The sequence below is a fragment of the Python bivittatus genome, unplaced genomic scaffold, assembly GCF_059951505.1.
Source record: "Python bivittatus isolate LINGU-HERP-01145 unplaced genomic scaffold, Pbiv_v1 ctg000880_np1212, whole genome shotgun sequence".
Taxonomy (NCBI): Eukaryota; Metazoa; Chordata; class Lepidosauria; order Squamata; family Pythonidae; genus Python; species Python bivittatus.
Genome location: NW_028277117.1, coordinates 46,006 through 63,761, shown reverse-complemented (window position 1 = coordinate 63,761; position 17,756 = coordinate 46,006). Strand labels below are relative to the sequence as shown.

The 17,756-nt window shown below is 42.0% G+C and overlaps 2 long non-coding RNA genes across 2 annotated transcripts in view; both read left to right on the top strand.

Annotated features, from left to right (window-relative positions):
* The window catches only part of LOC148213674 (uncharacterized), a 38,531-nt gene that overhangs the window by 2,289 nt on the left and 18,486 nt on the right, over positions 1–17,756 (top strand). The gene's annotated exons all lie outside the window — the stretch shown is intronic.
* On the top strand, positions 424–8,229 carry LOC148213675 (uncharacterized). The gene is made up of 5 exons (XR_015794163.1): positions 424–665; positions 2,752–2,842; positions 4,444–4,507; positions 4,610–4,635; positions 7,550–8,229. It is a non-coding gene; the product is annotated as an uncharacterized LOC148213675 (long non-coding RNA).

Sequence of the window (17,756 nt, the reverse complement as noted above, 5' to 3'; positions counted from 1 at the left end):
TACACTGACGTATGTATCTATTTTATACTGGCTCAGCACCTAACCCTTTAATCAGATCATACCTACAGAACCAGTCTTCTATACAGACGTTTAATAGGCAACACTTTTCACGTTTCAGAAACACATTTTGGAAGTGATAGAAACATTTTCACTCAATGTTTCATTGGATTTGTATGCCATCATATCAAGCTGAATCATATAAGCTTTTGGGTAGGTGGAGAGAGTCTAAAAAAAAGTGTTCAGCTATATATTATAAATGCAAAGCTCTTACAGATACTCAGTGGGCTGAGTATCACACTCAGTTCATTGAACTAGGCTGAGGAGGCAGGGCAGTGTATGTGTATGCAGGTGGTTTCTCAGTACTGATCATTTTCCCTGTTTCCTTTTTTTTTTTTTTTTGCTGCTTTTTTCCAGGCTTTTTCCAAATATCAGCTTCTTAGAGATATTACAAAAGATTACTACAATGCCAGCAAAGCAGAAACCTCTTTCTCTAGCAACTCTGGTATTTTTTCCACAAACTGACAAATGTGCGGGTAATAAGTTCAACTGGACCGCAGATGAAAGAGACCAGAAGAAGAATGAATGTGGACTACCCTTGGCTCCTGCTTTCAGGACAGCCTATTATACTGAAGAGAAAGCTAGTGAGCAAACGTCATGCTAAAAAGGTTCAGCTATGTTGTACCAGCACTATTTTGTACATTTTAAATATGCTGAATAGTAACACTATTACGTAAGTTTTAAATGTACTGCATAGTAACACTAGTATGTAAGTTAAATATGGTGAAAAAAACTTTTAAGAGCGATGTATTAAAATTAACTGGCATAGGAATTTTGTGGCAAGATTTCATTGACCAGACGCTGAACATCCAGTTAATTTAGACACTATTTATGGCTAAATTCCACATATTACTGGATCTGCTGTAACTTATATAGGGCCCTCCCTCATGGTTCATGTGCATTTCTTCTGGATATAAATTGGTAGAAAAGTATACCAGCATACACTGCCCTGCCTTTAGTGTTTTGCACGGGTGCATGGAACAACTCTGTTGCTCCCTCTGCCACCTCTCTTGCCACACCGTGTCCAGCTCTGGCCATCTTGTGATCAACTCTAAATGCTGGATAAGGCAGTCAGAGAAGTTGGGGGTGGCATAAACTGCCAGGTCTCCGGAGAAGCTCTGTGTGATCTGAGATCTAGTGAGGAATCAGCTCCACCATTGCTTCTCTTCTCACCTTGCCTAACACTTGCAGCATGGAGATTTGTTAGCAGAAATAGCAGGATTGGCCAGAAAGTGGGGAGAGATGTCTCTTTGGTAAAGTCCAGTTCAGGAAAAAACAACAACCCACAAGTCCATTCCGAAAAGAATAATGGCCATACAAAACAGTGCCGAAGGAGCTGGGGTCAGTGGGGGTGGGTATTACCCATAGTCTCCTAAAATGGCCAACTGGAGCTTGGCAAATTATCAATAAAGCAGCATGGATCACTTAAATTATCGATGAAGTGTATTGGGAGAAGAGAGAAAATTAAAACTGTAAGAGGTACAGCTGCATATAAGTTGCATCCCTGTAATGTTATGAGAATATGTCTTTATGGTTAGTGGGGATGGGCCTTTAGACCTCAAAATCTAACCTCAGAGTAAGCTCCACTGAACAAAATAGTGCTTATTTCTGAGTAGATAAGTGTGCTACTAATCTTAAAAATAAAAGCTTGTGGCTCTAGGATACCTCAGAATTGCCACTAATCCCCTGAAGAGGATAGGAATACAAGTACAATATATTCTTGTATATCTACAGACAGCTCATATATTTGCTGTCTGAAGTATTTATGTTATATCATGCTGTGTCTTTGTTACACAAGCAGAACTGAAAGCGAAATATTAGCAGCAGTGGAGGATAACATTCAAATCAAGCTGCATTCACAATGTCTATTTTGGCCTACGTAGACATGACAAGCAGCGATCTGAAATTTTGCCCTTTTTGTCTTAACAAGTATTAAGAGCTCTCCTGGTGTCAGCCCCTCCCTTCTCCTGAGCTGGAATGGGATACAGAAAAGAGTACAGGCACCCAGTCCAAACTGCTTTGGGACACATCCTTGGATGACTATTTCATTTGTAAAATAAAAATAAACAGGAAGCACCTTTAAGGACAAACATGAAGATCTAGGCTTCTTTGTCTCCCCAAAATGACCTCAACTATTTGACAACCATTTAAAAATGCCCTCTTCCCTCTGGAATGATGACTTTCTCCTCTGTTGTGTTGAAGCACAGAATCTGCCAGGTTTTTCTGCACATTTTGAAGAAACGTGAGCTATGCCTGTGGAGATTATGTCCCTTTCTTAGGGCTAAAGTAAGGAGTCTCTTAATTTTAGAAAAAACAAATCCTTCAATTCTGTCTTTTTTCCCTATGGTCTTCCTTTAACATCTGCTCTAAGGGATTCTTTGTCATCCTGTCCCTCCTTTATTTTGAGAACAGAAGCCAACGTAGGTGAATATTGTAATATGTTCCGGAGAGTTAGCTGATAACTATACTTCAAGCATGGACAATTAGATAGATCTTTCTTTTTAACCTAGTGCCATCTCCATGGTGATGTTTAAATATCCATCTTGGGCACCCTAAGCCTAGTGGAAGATGATTTGGCAGAGCTCTGTCCTTTGTTTCTATATGAACTCTCTATTATCATCTCATATATTGTCATTTCTTGCTCATCCTGATCTACATCCTTTTTGTGTCTTCCTAATTCTTATCTGCACACAGGCTCGGTGACGAAAACAAGAACAACCCTGCCAATTTAAAGGAGAAAAAAGAAGCTATCCTTGGTGTTTATGGGACTAGCTTCTCTCACCAGGTACGCCAATCTTTTATCCAATGAATCCAGTCTTATGTACAGTGCCCATTCATTCTGTACTATATTCGTGGTTTCGTGATAAACTGGATAGTCTGTCATATTGATTAGTGCTATAGTGCTTCGGGGTTTCTCAGAGCACACGGGAGCAGGAACATGCCACCGGTTTCCAAGTCCTCAAAGCAATTGTGCCTTTTCCTAGGATCATGCAGTGCCCACCACAACTGCCACACGATCCCAGGAAACAACATCGTAACATTGTGTTTTATTTCTTTCATACAACGTTAAGGGTAGGAATGTTTGTGTATTTTGAGACGGAGGCATCCTTAGTATGGGGAACGAAGAAAGCCAAAATGGTGGGCTCAACTGCAGTTCACAGCGATGCTTCCTTCTGTACGTGCGTACAACATGAACAGATGTGGAACGGAGCAGGGCTTCAATCCACAGCCATGCCTGCCATTTTGGCCCCCTTACCACTGTCCCTCACAGGTGGCCCTGATTTGAGTTGATTTTCTAATAGATTCTATATCTGGAAAAAATATATCTCGAACTCTGTCTCTATCACTGGCCGTTGAATACACTTAATGGCACATAATCAATCAATCAATCAATCAGTCAATGAATATCTGCAAAATTACGTAGACAGTCCCCAGGCCTCATAAGATCATCACTGGCCATTGAATACAACTTAATGGCACATAATCAATCAATCAATCAGCCAGTCAATGAATATCTGAAATTACGTAGAGAGTCCCCAGGCCTCATAATTTCAATCATTGGGCTATTTCATTGTGTATCTGTCATTCAAAGAAGTCTAAGGCTGGAAAAAACACAGACCCAGTGCAGCTGGTGTGTTTTCTTTTCTTTCTTGTACCCAATTTGACACAAAAGAATAATAGCCATATTTATCATGAGCAAACAATCCAGATACAGCATCTTTATTAGGTCGACAGGTTTCAACACCTTTTCATCTGAAATGAATCATTTAGTTTCAATAACTCTTCAAGTTAAAAGAAATAAAAAAGAGGACTGAATATTAGGAATTTACTGTGGATTTGACAAAAAATGGTTCAATAGTGGAACAGAGTGCCCAGAACAGCGAGGAATCAGAACTAGCACTTTTTGAGATTGACTCTTTTAGGTGAAGGCATATGCTTTCATGAGCAACAGCTCACTGCATCAGGCATATAAAGTGGCCTGACTGAGGTGGGATGAAAATAGGTAGGGATCAGGCTGGGGTAAGGGGATGGCAGAGTAGTAATGCAGATGAAGATCAATCACATCTTCCTTTATTATGGTCAAAGAGCAGCATGAGGATTCAGTGCAAGAAGAGTAGTGAATTTCCCCTCCCGGGATGTTCCAAAAAGGGTGGATGGCCGCATGTCAGTCTGGAATGAGTGGGTGAATTCTTGCACTCAATAGGAAGGTGGACTAGATGACCTCTAAAGAGCCTTCCAACTCCTACAGGCTATGACAGGCGTCCTGAACTCCATGACAGCTCTGGATGGCGTTCAGGAATAAAAATATTACTAAAAGGATTCAAGTAAAATTGTTCAGTTTTATTTCTTTGCAGTTAGTGAAACTAAACATTAATATAATCACAGGTGCCATATGTCTACAGGCAGGACACTGACCATCCTTCTGAACAGAAACTTCATCCACCAGAAGGTAAGCTTGCCACAGGAGGCGAGATCAAGCACAGATATTCTTTATGTTTAGAAATTATACAACAATTTATATAAGTAAAGCTAACCTTGTGGTCTTTTGCAGGTGTGGCTACACATACACTGTACAAGGTAAGAAGAAAATATAACTCCTTTCATAATTTTCATAGCAGCCTATGCTAAATGGTCATTGTTCCTATTTCAAAAGAAGTATTGCGTACTTTATTAAGGTGTGAGCTGACATCACTTCAGTGTCTTTCTGTCTTGTTTTTCCAGTCCAACCACAACATGGATTAGACTTTTACTTCTCCACCATACAGTATAGTCCCATGCAGGTTTATTTGGAAGCCGACGTCTTCTTCTTGGGTCCCAGGAGCCATGGAGTGTCTCAGTTCCCCCTTTGAAGGACTCCCATATTATATGGCCCCTTTGGCCTGTGTGCCAGCCTTTGAGGCCAACTCTTGGAAAGGCTGGAAAACTCCCAAGAGGCAGGGTGAGGGTGGCGGTAGGCAGGAGGAAGTCCGAGTTCAATGTAATCTAAGCCTTTGCATGCCCCCCAGTCCTGTTTGGAATTTAGAGCAAAGGGCAGCTTTGGAAGAGGATGGAAGGACTCACCCTTCTTTTTATCCTAATACTGGCCAGCTGGCTAGAAACCATACTTGGGAACAATCAAAACATTCTTTGGTTGGAACCTACTGCTTCACGGATAGGATTACTTTAGTATTTGGTAGTAAGGTTCTGCTAAGCTCTTCTAGATCTTATATTGCACTTCAATATTCTAGTAAGAAACTTCTGTTGGGACAGCAGTTAGGGTGACTGGTATGTTGATTTAGGACCAGCATCTACAAGACTATACAGGACTATGTGGTCCCCTGTAGTTTTAGTGGTAAATAGGTAATTATTGTAATTTGCACCGCTAGCAAACTCCAACAATTTCAGCAACAATTCTTATGCTAAGCCCACTATAGTATTTTCTTTTTCTTCATTTCTGCTTTTTTTTATTGAAATACAGCACAGCTTAACCATCATTAGAGTGTTCTCTGAATGCCACCCAATGATTACACTTAGGACTTTTCACTGAGTATTTCTCTTAGGCCAAACTGGTTAAATGAGATCTGTAGTCATGGGATGCTAATGTGTGCCTGAAGGACATAAAGCTGAAAACTACAGATATCAAGAGTGATTTAGCAAATGGGGTCAGCGATATGTACCTAAGCTCACTGTCCCCAGGGAATTTCATACATAACCTATTAAAGTCAATCTTCTCCATAGATGTTCTAGAAGAGGAATTTCAAAAGTTAGTAGCCAGTGAACACCACATATATTAGTAATTAGTCTTGAGTCTTAGCTAAATGGATCACTAGTTGCATTCAACTTCTGTACTCTATCAGATTTAATTCTGGCTTGATTTTAGCAAGATGCTTTGGTTCAAAGTTTAATAGGGTTCATGAAGACTTCAGGAGGCTCAAAATAATGTAACCTTTTTAGAATAAATAGTTTAAACACTAAATGATTTAGCAATATTCGATCCTGTTGAGCCTGAGGAAGTGGAGAGGGTTCTTGCAGCTGTTTAGATCGGCTGCTGCCATATTAGATGCATTTCCCTCCTGGTTGATCGAGGCTGTCCGGGAGGGGGTGTGCAATTGGGTTCAGGTGGTGATTAATTCTTCCTGAAGGAAGAGGGTGGTCCTGCCAGTATCTTGGAAAGTATCTTGCTCGCTGGACTGGCATATGCAGAAGTGCAAAGCACCAACATATAAGTTGGTGTTTAAAAAAATACATTTGAAAAACTAATTGTGGAAGAGGAAAGTATTGTAGACACTGAGATACATCTGCTTGCCAAGGAAACTATCTGTGGGAATGGCTTCATATGGATTTTTATAAGCTCTGTTTATTAATGTGAATTCACTATGAATAGCAAGAGTTCATAATTAATAGCAACCTTCAAAGTCCCCATGTGGAGTGATTTAAAATTCTATGCTCTCAGGGCCACTTTAAGCAGAATTTGAGAGTTCAGGGTCTCCTTTGGTGACAGTGGACACAACCCACATTTTGGCCTAATTCTAGTTGCAGGGCACCTAGGTGGGTAGTGAGCTGAATATGGGGGGCCTTTCTATATGCTCTTTGCTGAGGTCAGATCACTTCCTAGTCCCAATGAAATTGGCCCCCCAAGATCTCCACAGGGAAAATAGCCTGATTAGGATGATGCAGCCCAGGTGGTTTCTGTATCTAGGTGGTTTCCTATGGGCCCTTAGGATTTTCTGGGCAAAGTTGCAGCGATTCCCTTTGTGCTGGTGACATGCTCTCACCAGGAAGTGACCCGGGTGTTTCATGCAATTCCTCCCAAGTGGTCTCCGCCTCTTAGTTGATCCCAGTTGGCTCAATGCTTTACCAAAGACCTGCAGGAGATGAAGTGGTAGAAAAGATGCTAGAGCACTGGCGGAGGAAGAGAAAAGGTATATCTAACTGAGAGTTTTTCTGACCTGTGAACTCCGATAAAGGAGATGAGGTGCTCTGCATTTGCTGTCAGTTACTTGTGTGCTTGATTCTCACCCCTCCTGGCCGAGGACCTGGGGAAAGTGTTCCTGATTGAATCTAGCTGATCAATTTCTGACTTGGGAAGAATAGTGGCAGCAGTTGTGAAACAGGCCATGCCAACTGCCTCCTAAAGAGGCCCTTCCCGAATTTGTCTATATTGAATAACCATACAACCTGTCTCTAACGTCCCCTTTTTAGGGAAGGTTATTGAAACGTGGTTGAGACACACCCTGGTCCTTCTTCAGATCAGGGCATGGGCCAGAGACTGCCTTGGTTATCCTTGCTGAAGGATGCTTGCTATAATCTGGATGGGGGCAATGCATCGCCATCCTTGCAATATTTGCATCAAGCATTAATTTGATGGAAATATAACTCTTATTTCAGAGTATTTCACATGGACCTCACTTGCAAATGTAGTTTTTTATACAGAGTTGCTGATGCCTTTTCTTAAGAGGTACAATGTAATGATCACAAATTACAATTTTAGCTTCTTTCATTTTCTTTTCAGAGACTTCAGGAAAGGTGGTGCAGAAAGATCCTCTGGCTCAAGCAAAGTTCCTGGAAACCCACTACTTAATGCTTCGCTTGACAACCTAGTCCCTCGTCTCATGGAGATGGAAAGGCTATAGCAGCTAGCCATCCTAAGCGTATAGACGAGGGCTGTTTCTTCCACTCTGTCTGCTAACGATCGCATTACGCCTAAAACAGATCGACAGCAGACAAAACAGCCGAGGCCACTTGATCGCTCAGCTCATTGTCAAGCGAAGATCAATGCAGATTTTCACAATTCCAGATGTGGTGGGCAAGAAAGGAATTCTAAATCCAGCAAATCTCCGGGAATGTTAAGCTTGAGCAATATATTTCCACTACCATATCTGCCATACCCTTCCTTACCGTCGGTGGTATATTGAATGCAGAAAAAAGGATGAAGAAGAACGTCCCTACAAAAAAGGTTACTTTTAAAAGTAACCTCCCTCCAAAAATTGAAAGAAGGAATAGTTAAAATAAGAAAACATACTGATAAAATAGGAGTCGGAGCATAGAAAGAGAACCTAGAGATAGAAACGGATAGATTAAATAAGGATAGAAACAGAATCGTTTTAAACCTACAGGAATAAGGAGATAGCAGTATAAGATAGGAGTTGAAATTGTCCAATAAAACAGTTTTATATATCATTTTAATTTCACTAGCGCTCAATGAAATACTTGTACAGAATTACATCCTAATTTCAGTGTTCTTGTTTCCTCTCCTTTCCCAAACGGGCTTATATATTTAAAAATTTTGCATATCCTCCAGCCCAGATGCTCTCGGGATCCAATGGTAGTGGGCTATGAGTTTTTACTTCCAATTTTTATATTGGAGCAGAAAATGTCTACCAAACCTCCATTAATACGTTTTATTTCAAAAATTATGTGCATTTGTATCATGACTCAGAATCTCGCACTCATATTCTTAACCATCTGGTTTATGTCTTCCAGAAACTAAGCCATAAGTCACTTTTGCCATATGGTTGGGTTCTTGGTGTTCTCTGACCTTGGCTCTTTTCCTGCAGATGTTTCATGAGCAGGCTAGTAATATCACCAGGGCATGGGAAAGTGAGGTTTGCTGGTGGCTTACATATAACAGCTGGCCCTGCCAGTCTTGGGTCCTTCTTCATAGTCCCTTCATTAGTTCATTGGTTCTTTCCTCACTGTTTCCCTGCCTACCAATGTAAGATTGTTTGACTGGATGGAAAACAACGGAGTGGCCAAAACATTGGAAAGTCTGAGGATAATGGATGCTCACCTTAGACTGCATAAATAGCAGTATGCCAGCAATGGCTTTAAGGAGAAATTATGACCCCAGAACACATCAAAATACTCACAAAGTCCATCAAGGCCACCTCACAAAGACAGGCTGAAAAAATAAAATCGAAACAACACACCAAACTACTAAAGCTCAATCTTATAGGAAAAGATGAATCTGAACCTGAATAAGTGGTAAGCATTTCTGTCCACTATCCACCCCAGAACATAGTATTCTCAGAAAGGACTTGACCTCAACACAGAGAACGCGGACCAAATTAAAATCCTTTCCAGCCGTAGAAACATCATTCAGAACAACCTGACTGATGCGTGAGACCGAGAAAACATGAGGCACCATCACACCTCAGACAAAAGGATACAGAACCACCTGACAGCAGAACAAAAGGCAGCCCTCGAAGCTTTAAAGAAAGAGAAGAACCATTGCTATCTTCCGAGCAGACAAAAGCCAAACCACAGTTATCATGGGGAGAACACAATACCTACCGAAAGCTAAGGAACCCCTGACGGACAAAGGAACCTACAACCCCATAGACACCAACCCTAAACAGAAATTGAACGAATCAAGAAAACACACAATGATCTAGCCAAGAAACAACAAAGCATAAGAGAAGGACAATGGTGGCCGCCAAGCTGTGGACCTCTCTTCTCACGCTTCTATGGATGCCCCGAAATATACAAACCCACCATAGAACTCTGTCCAGATCTCTCACCGCAAAACCTGGAACCTCATTGATAGGAATGGACGCTCTATCAATCCCTCCCTACAATGCCTTTCGAAAATCGAAAACTTTACTTCAGGTTTCATAGGATCTTCCAGCACCCAACACAACACAAGCATCCCACCTTCTGAAACACATAATTGTCCCATCCATCAAAACGATCCCTGAGACAATCCACAGATTACCACCACTTCTTGGGATCGTTGCAGCGTGCAGACTAATAAAACCCCTCCAAAACGTCTCCAGCGGCACCTGCGGCACTCCGCATAGTAGGGGCCCAGCACAGGATCTCTGGGTCCAGCCCAACTTCTCAACAGCAGGTGCAGAATCTGCAGCACGCGCCAAATGCAGTACGCGGGCAGTTCTCTGCGCTCCTGGCTGAGGAGGGTCTTTCAGAGCATGTTAAGGCACAGAAGCTACACAGAAAAAGGGCCACTGAGGCTGAAGAGACTATCATATAGCAGATGCTACTGAGCCCACAAATAATGATTATATATCTTACCTTGCCATTCTACTTGCTAATCGAATGTCTCGTCTGTACCGTCCCAAAGCTCTGCACTCACTGGCAGCCTTGCTAGAAACCCGTCTTTTGGTTAGGGGCAGGTGATCTGGCCGTGGGGAACACGATGACTCTTTGGGTGCCAGATTCAGCGAGAACTTGTCAAAGTAGGAAACCTTATAACCTGAAGAGAAGGTGCTTTGCCAGTTCTCTAGGCAGTGATCTGGTGCCCGGGCAAGGGGTTCTTTTAGTTCTTTCAGATGCAGAGACACCGAACACACCAGCAGGTCAGGAGATGTTAAGCTTTATTGTTAACTCTAGCAAACAGATTTCAACAGGAATCCATGAGTGTTTGGGCTGTTCCCACAGCCAAAGTGGAAAAAACCAAAAACATTCAGATAGACCATACCAGTCCTGGCAGGTTCTATCAAACATTGTTCTAAATAATGTTCTTCCCTTATTTGCTTTCTTTATTCATCATGTGCCATGTTGAGGAACAAATGAAATTCAATCCACTTTCCTTTATAATGCATGTACAGTTTAAATGCTAAAGCACATGAACCCACCCCTCCTTCCCCTTTTTCCTTTCTCTCCTCATAGAGCTAATGCAGGACTCCTGTTGCAAGATAGGGGGTGAGACTGCTAGCAGAAACTGAAATGCAAAGCGCTCTTCGGGCACCGCAACAAATCAGCAATAGAGCCCAAACAATTGCTTCTCCAAAACTGCCTAGATCTCCTCAAGAAGAGCAATCACTTTTTTCTAACAATAACAGCTGAACAAAAAGACATTTACAAAAAAACCTTAACATTCAAATCATTATTCTACTAAAGGGCTTGAAAGTCCAGTCCACGTACTGCCATCACTTTTACACTAGAGGAAGGAGCGAGCCTCTCCCCACCCCTCCACGCTGAACACATTCAAAAAGATAATCTTCAGGGCTCCCCCAGAACCATCGATCTAAGCCGTGCGTCCCTGAAAGTTTGCTGGATCTTGATGCAGAAGGTTGTTCTCAGCTTCTGCGTCTACTAAAGCTATTATCATTATGATGATGATCTGTTTGTACAGTAAATGTCTAATTTAATATACAGCCTCTGGCCCCCTGGGGTAAAAGCCCTCATTTTGATTGTCTCCCCAGGGGGACTTTGGCCACCCCTTCCGTCTGGAGGAGAGGGATGTTTCCATGTCCTCAGAGACAGAGACATGTCGCTATCCTCATCCTCATCCTAAAACTATTTTGAGGACTGTTCCTTTCCCAATTTTTACAAAAGTGTGTTGCTTTGTTTTTCATTTGTTTGGGAGCGTTTACAGCTAACAAGTCTTGCCACATTTATAAAGGGCTTATTTTCACGGGTTCTTGCCTGTATCCTTGTGCAGTCGGCACTCTCTCAGACTTTCTCTGCCGCTCAGGAAACGAAAGCCTCCAAAGTCATAAGAAGGGGAGGGGGGAGCCTTCTGAGGCTTTTTTCTGTCCTTGAAAGACCTTAGACAGGAGGAAATCCCCTAATCTCTCTTGTGTTTTTGAGTCAGTCTTGACTCTTGGCACCTCTTTCGGAAGCCGCTTGCCGGTGCCTCCTTCCTGGGGCTAAGGGAGAATAACGGGCAAAGTTACCCAGTTGGATGCCGTGCAAGAAAGGCAGGACTGGTGCTTTAACCACGATACCAAACTAGCTCTCCACAAAAAAGTAGTTTGCCCTTCCTCTCCTTGCCTTCAAAAGAAAAGAAAGGAAGGAAAAACACACATTTGACAACAATAACCTGCCGCTCTCTTTGCAGTGGCAAGGAGTTCCAAATGCACACACGCGAATTAGATCCTAAATTTTACAAAGCAAAAGCAAATCAAACTTCATCGCTTTTGTTCCTTTGTTCTCAAAGGCATTCCTAAAGACAAAAAGTACAATCATCAAGCAGATTTTTACACACAACATACACTCATGCACATGAAACCTAAGGAACTGAACTCCTGAACCTCCTTTTCTGCTCCAACTCCTCCTGCAGTTTCTCACTTTCTCTCAAACTCTCTTTTTCATCACCTGCCCCTCTAAGGGCTTCCAGCAAAAGCCACCCGGTCAGAGCAGCTAGCATTCAGCCGCCAGCTTTTGCTGCTGACAGTTTTACAGCGTCCAGGCAATGGGCATTCAGGTATTTGCACAAACCAACCAGTCACCTCTTCTTCCCAAAACATACTCCATCTCCTTGCTTTCCTTGCCACCAGTTAAGTTGAGTCGGGATTCTCTCTCTCTGCCTCAAACACTTTCACTTTTTCCTGACATCGCTTTCACTGTCCCCATCTCTTCTGACTGCCACATGGAAAAATTCCTGCAACGTCACTTTCTTTCTTTGCCTCTAATGTCTGGGGCGAGGAGTCTCACAAGCAACAATTTCATCACTCTTTAATTTGCAGGAAACTCAGGTCTAAGCTGTTGTAAATGTGCTCCAAAAACATCCAAAGATCTTTATCTCATAAAGCGAAACCAAAATACCAAACAGCTGTTCTAGTGAAAGGGGGGACAGCCTCTCTTAAAGGTATCATGTCTCAAGCCATTGCTTTCCTGGGTTTCGCAGGTGGGGAGACAAGAAAACCACTACAAACTGGCACCCTCCCGCAGCCTCCTAACTATCCATCAGTAACGTATGCACCCATGGGGAGGAAGATACAATTATTTATCAACTACATCAGGTGGAAAATTACACAAAATTACAATCTTCTAAAATCTCAGGCAAACCTTATTTGCCTTTCAGCTGTTATCGATGCAATCAATTGACATTTTGCATCATCTCCCTTTTTTCTCTATGCAGAGACATAAATCTTCCAACATACATGCATGCATCCCATTAACTCATACATCAACAAACAATTGCAATGGCAAAATAGTCTCACGCAGACATCAGTACCCATTGGGGTGGGTGAAAAATACCATTAAATAAAATGTAAAACATGAAGTTTGTACCTGCTGGATTTTCCACCTCACCCACTCCCCACCCCAGGAAACCAGGATGTTCATGTTCCCTGTCAGGGTGATAAGCTTCTTTAAAATTGAGAAGTTGCCATCTGTCAAAATGTTGGCAACCCTACAGTAGATCTCACAGTGGATCATGCCAACTGCTGTAAAGTGTAGAGAGCTTCAGGAATACTTCATTGATATCATCTAGCTTCTCACAGTGGTTCACTTCTGAGAGATGACCAGTGATGGCAGGCTCAGACTAGATCTTGTCACTGGCTTAATCCTGGAAGCCAAGCTTCCCTTCTTTCCTATTTGCTGATTTGTGGCTGGTGGTGGGAAGTTAAAACAAGATCTTTTCCGAGAAATCGTCATGAAAATTTCTGATTGTTTTACACAGTCGTTTTAGGAAAGCAGTTATCAGTACAGAAGACTATATCCTGCTGACTTTCTCTGCCTATCGGAAACTTTGAAATGAGGATCCTGCTACTTTCCATCCAGCTGAGTTATTACTGACCATAATCCAGTATGATGAGGTTGATTTTTCTATTACTTACGGAACAGCATAGGCACAAGCCTATGCAATGTGTCTTCCTGGTACACTGACGTATGTATCTATTTTATACTGGCTCAGCTCTTAACCCTTTGATCAGATCATACCTACAGAACCAGTCTTCTATACAGAGGTTTAATAGGCAATACATTTTCACTCACACATTTTGGAAGTGATGGAAAAGTTTTCACTCACTGACTTATTGGATGTGTACACCACTCTATGAAGGTGGATCATGCAAGCTTTTGGGGAGGTGGAGCTATAAAAAAGTGTTCACCTATTCAGAAAGAGAGCAAAGAGCCCTCTGAATTAGTTTAATCATCTGAACTCATTGCTGTGGGATCAACCTTTTTTCCTTGACATTGGCCTTCTCTCCTGACCTCCCCAGTCCCTTTACCCTCCCCTGCCAATATGGGGGAATTATATTGACCTGGAAAAGGACTATGGAAAAAGAGGTATTTTGCTGCCTTTCTCTGGTGCAACTCGCTTTGGGTTGGAAAAAATGTGGGATTAAGAATATTGTGACTACATTTTGTAGTTTGATTCATAATGTCCTGGTGGTTGATGACATGGGAACATTATAAAATGCAAAGCTCTTGCAGATACTCAGTGGGCTAGTTCACTGAACTGGGGTGAGGAAGCAGGACGGTGCATGTGTATACAGCCTTTTCCCAATTACTAACTTAACTTCTTTGAAATCGTAGAACAGATCTTTAAAATGGCAGCCAAGCAGAAACCTCTTTCCCTAGGACCTGTGGATAAAAACATCAACAGGACCACAGAAAAAGACCACAGGAAGATTGAATGTGGACTACCCGTGGCTCCTCCTTTCAGGCCAGCCTATTTGAGAAGAAGGGAGTGAGCAAACATCATGGGAAAGAGGTTCCACTGTGTCCTAGCATCATGATTATTTTACGTTTTACACGTGCTGAATAGTAACACTATCATGAAAGTTTTATGTAAGTGTCCTGTTAATCTTAAAAACAAAATGTGTGGCTCCAGGGTCCCTCAGAATTGCCACTAATCCCCTAAACAGGCTAGGAATACAAGTACAATATATGCTTGTGTATCTACAAAAAACGTGTTTATCTGCTGTCTGAAGTATTTCTGTTACATCATGCTGTGCTTTTGTTACCCAAGCAGAACTGAAAGTGAAATGGTAGCAGCGGTGAAGAATAAAATTCAAATCAAGCTGCATCCACGATGTCTATTTTGGTCTATGTAGACATGACAAGCTGCGATCTGTAATTTTGCACTTTTTAAAGAGTTCTGCTTGTCTCAGGCCCTCCTTCTCTCTCTGGAATGGGGTACTTAAAAGAGTTCAGGCACCCACTCCATATTGCTTTGGGACACATCCTCAGATCACGATTTCACTCTAAAATAAAAAGAAACAGGAAGCACCTTTAAGGACAACCATGAAGATCTAGGCTTCTTTCTCTCCCCAAAATGACCTCAACTACTTGATAACCATTTAAAAATGCCCTCTTCCTCTGGAGTGATGACTTTCTCCTGTGCGGTGCTGAAGCACAGAATCGGCCAGGTTCTTGTGTGCGTTGTGAAGAAACGTGACCTCTGCCTGTGGAGATTATGTCCCTTTCATAGGGCTAAACTAAGCAGTCTCTTAATTTTAGGAAAAATTTTTCCCTATGCTTTTACTTTAACATCTGCTCTAAGGGATTCTTTGACATCCTGTCCCTCCTTTATTTTGAGAACAGAAGCCAACGTAGATGAATATTGCAATGTCTTCTGGAGAGTTAGCTGATAAGTATGCCTCAAGCATGGACAATTAGATACATCTTTCTTTTTAACCTAGTGCCATCTCCATGGTGATGTTTAAATATCCATCTTTGGCACCCTAAGCCTAGTGGAAGATGATTTGGCAGAGCTCTGTCCTTTGTTTCTATATGAACTATCTATTATCATCTCATATATTTTCATTTCTTGCTCATTCTATATCCTTTTTGTGTCTTCCTAATTCTTATCTGCATACAGGCTCGGTGACGAAAACAAGAACAAGCCTGCCAATTTAAAGGAGAACAGAGAAGCTATCCTTGGTATTTATGGGACTAGCTTCTCTCACCAGGTATGCCAATCTTTTATCCAATGAATCCAGACTTATGTACAGTGCCCATTCATTCTGTACTGAAAGACTGAATATTAGGAATTTACTGTGGATTTGACAAAAAATGGTTCAATAGTGGAACAGAGTGCCCAGAACAGTGAGGAATCAGAACTTGCACTTTTTGAGATTGACTCTTTTAGGTGAACGCATATGCTTTCATGAGCAACAGCTCACTACATAAGGCACATAAAGTGGCCTAAGGTGGGATGAAAATAGGTAGGGATCAGGCTGGGATAAGGGGACGGCAGAGTAGTAATGCAGATGAAGATCAATCACATCTTCCTTTATTATGGTCAAAGAGCAGCATGAGGATTCAGTGCAAGAAGAGTAGTGAATTTCCCCTCCCGGGAGGTTCCAAAAAGGGTGGATGGCCGCATGTCAGTCTGGAATGAGTGGGTGAATTCTTGCACTCAATAGGAAGGTGGACTAGATGACCTCTAAAGAGCCTTCCAACTCCTACAGGCTATGACAGGCGTCCTGAACTCCATGACAGCTCTGGATGGCATACAGTAATAAAAGCATTACTAAAAGGATTCAAGTAAAATTGTACAGTTTTATTTCTTTGCAGTTAGGGAAACTAAACATGAATATAATTACAGGTGCCATATGTCTACAGGCAGGACACTGACCATCCTTCTGAACAGAAACTTCATCCACCAGAAGGTGAGCTTGCCACAGGAGGCAAGATCAAGCGCAGATATTCTTTATGTTTAGAAATTATACAGCAATTTATATAAGTAAAGCTAACCTTGTGGTCTTTTGCAGGTGTGGCTACATGCACAGTGTAAAGATAAGAGCAAAATATTAAATCCTTTCATAATTTTCATGGCAGCCTGTGCTAAATTGCCACTGCTCTTCTTTCAAAAGAAGTACTGCATACATTATTCAGGTGTGAGCTGACTTCACTTCAGCTCTGAAATTTTTCTATCTTGTTTTTCCAGTCCAACCACAAACTGGATTAGACTTTTACTTCTCCATCATATAGTATAGCCCCATGCAGGTTTATTTGGAAGCCGATGTCCTCTTCTTGGGTCCCAGGAGCCATGGAGTGTCTCAGTTCCCCCTTTGAAGGACTCCCATATTATATGGCCCATTTGGCCTGTGTGCCAGCCTTTGAGGCCAACTCTTGGAAAGGCTGGAAAACTCTCAAGAGGCGGGGTGAGGGTGGAGATAGGCAGGAGGAAGTCCGAGTTCAATGTAATCTAAGCGTTTGCATGTCCCCCAGTCCTGTTTGGAATTTAGAGCAAAGGGCAGCTTTGGAAGAGGATGGAAGGACTCATACTTCTTTTTATCCTAATACTGGCCAGCTGACTAGAAACCATACTTGGAAACAATCAGGACATTCTCTGGTTGGAACCTTCTGCTTTATGGATACGATTACTTTAGCATTTGGTAGTAAGGTTCTGCTAAGCTTTCTAGATCTTATATTGCACCTCAGTATTCTATTAAGAAACTTCTGTTGGGACAGCAGTTCGGATGACCGGTGTGTTGGTTCAGGACCAGCATCTTAAAGACTATACAGGACTATGTGGTCCCCTGTAGTTTTAGTGCTAAATAGGTAATGATTGTAGTTTGCACAGCTAGGGAAATGAGACAGAAAAAGTCTGTCAGATTCTTCTCAGAGGACCTCTGCTTTTTAAAGGTAAAGAATGTGGGCAAGACGCAATTTTTATTTCAACCAACTGTACAATAGTTAAGTATGAGTTGCACATTTATACATATGTATTTTAAAGATTTATATCCCCCCTACCTCCATAGGAGGGGTGGATAACTGGAAGCCTGAGCCCTTTCATAGCCCCTGGAGCTTTGTCTGACTACCACTGCTTAAAATTATTGGCAGTTTCACACCATTCTGAGTCAAGGAACACAGAATACAAGTGTAAGCCTAAAATAGATTTAACAGAGTTTTTTTTTTAAAAAAAGGATTTTCCCCAAACTTAAATCCAAAACTGGGAAAACACATGGAACATCCTTGTCCCACCTATGTTTGTGTCATGGCTCCAACCACACACTTGACTGTGATGCCAAGAGTGGCCCTTACCCCTGCAACGCAGATTAGGGCAGCCTCTGCCAAAC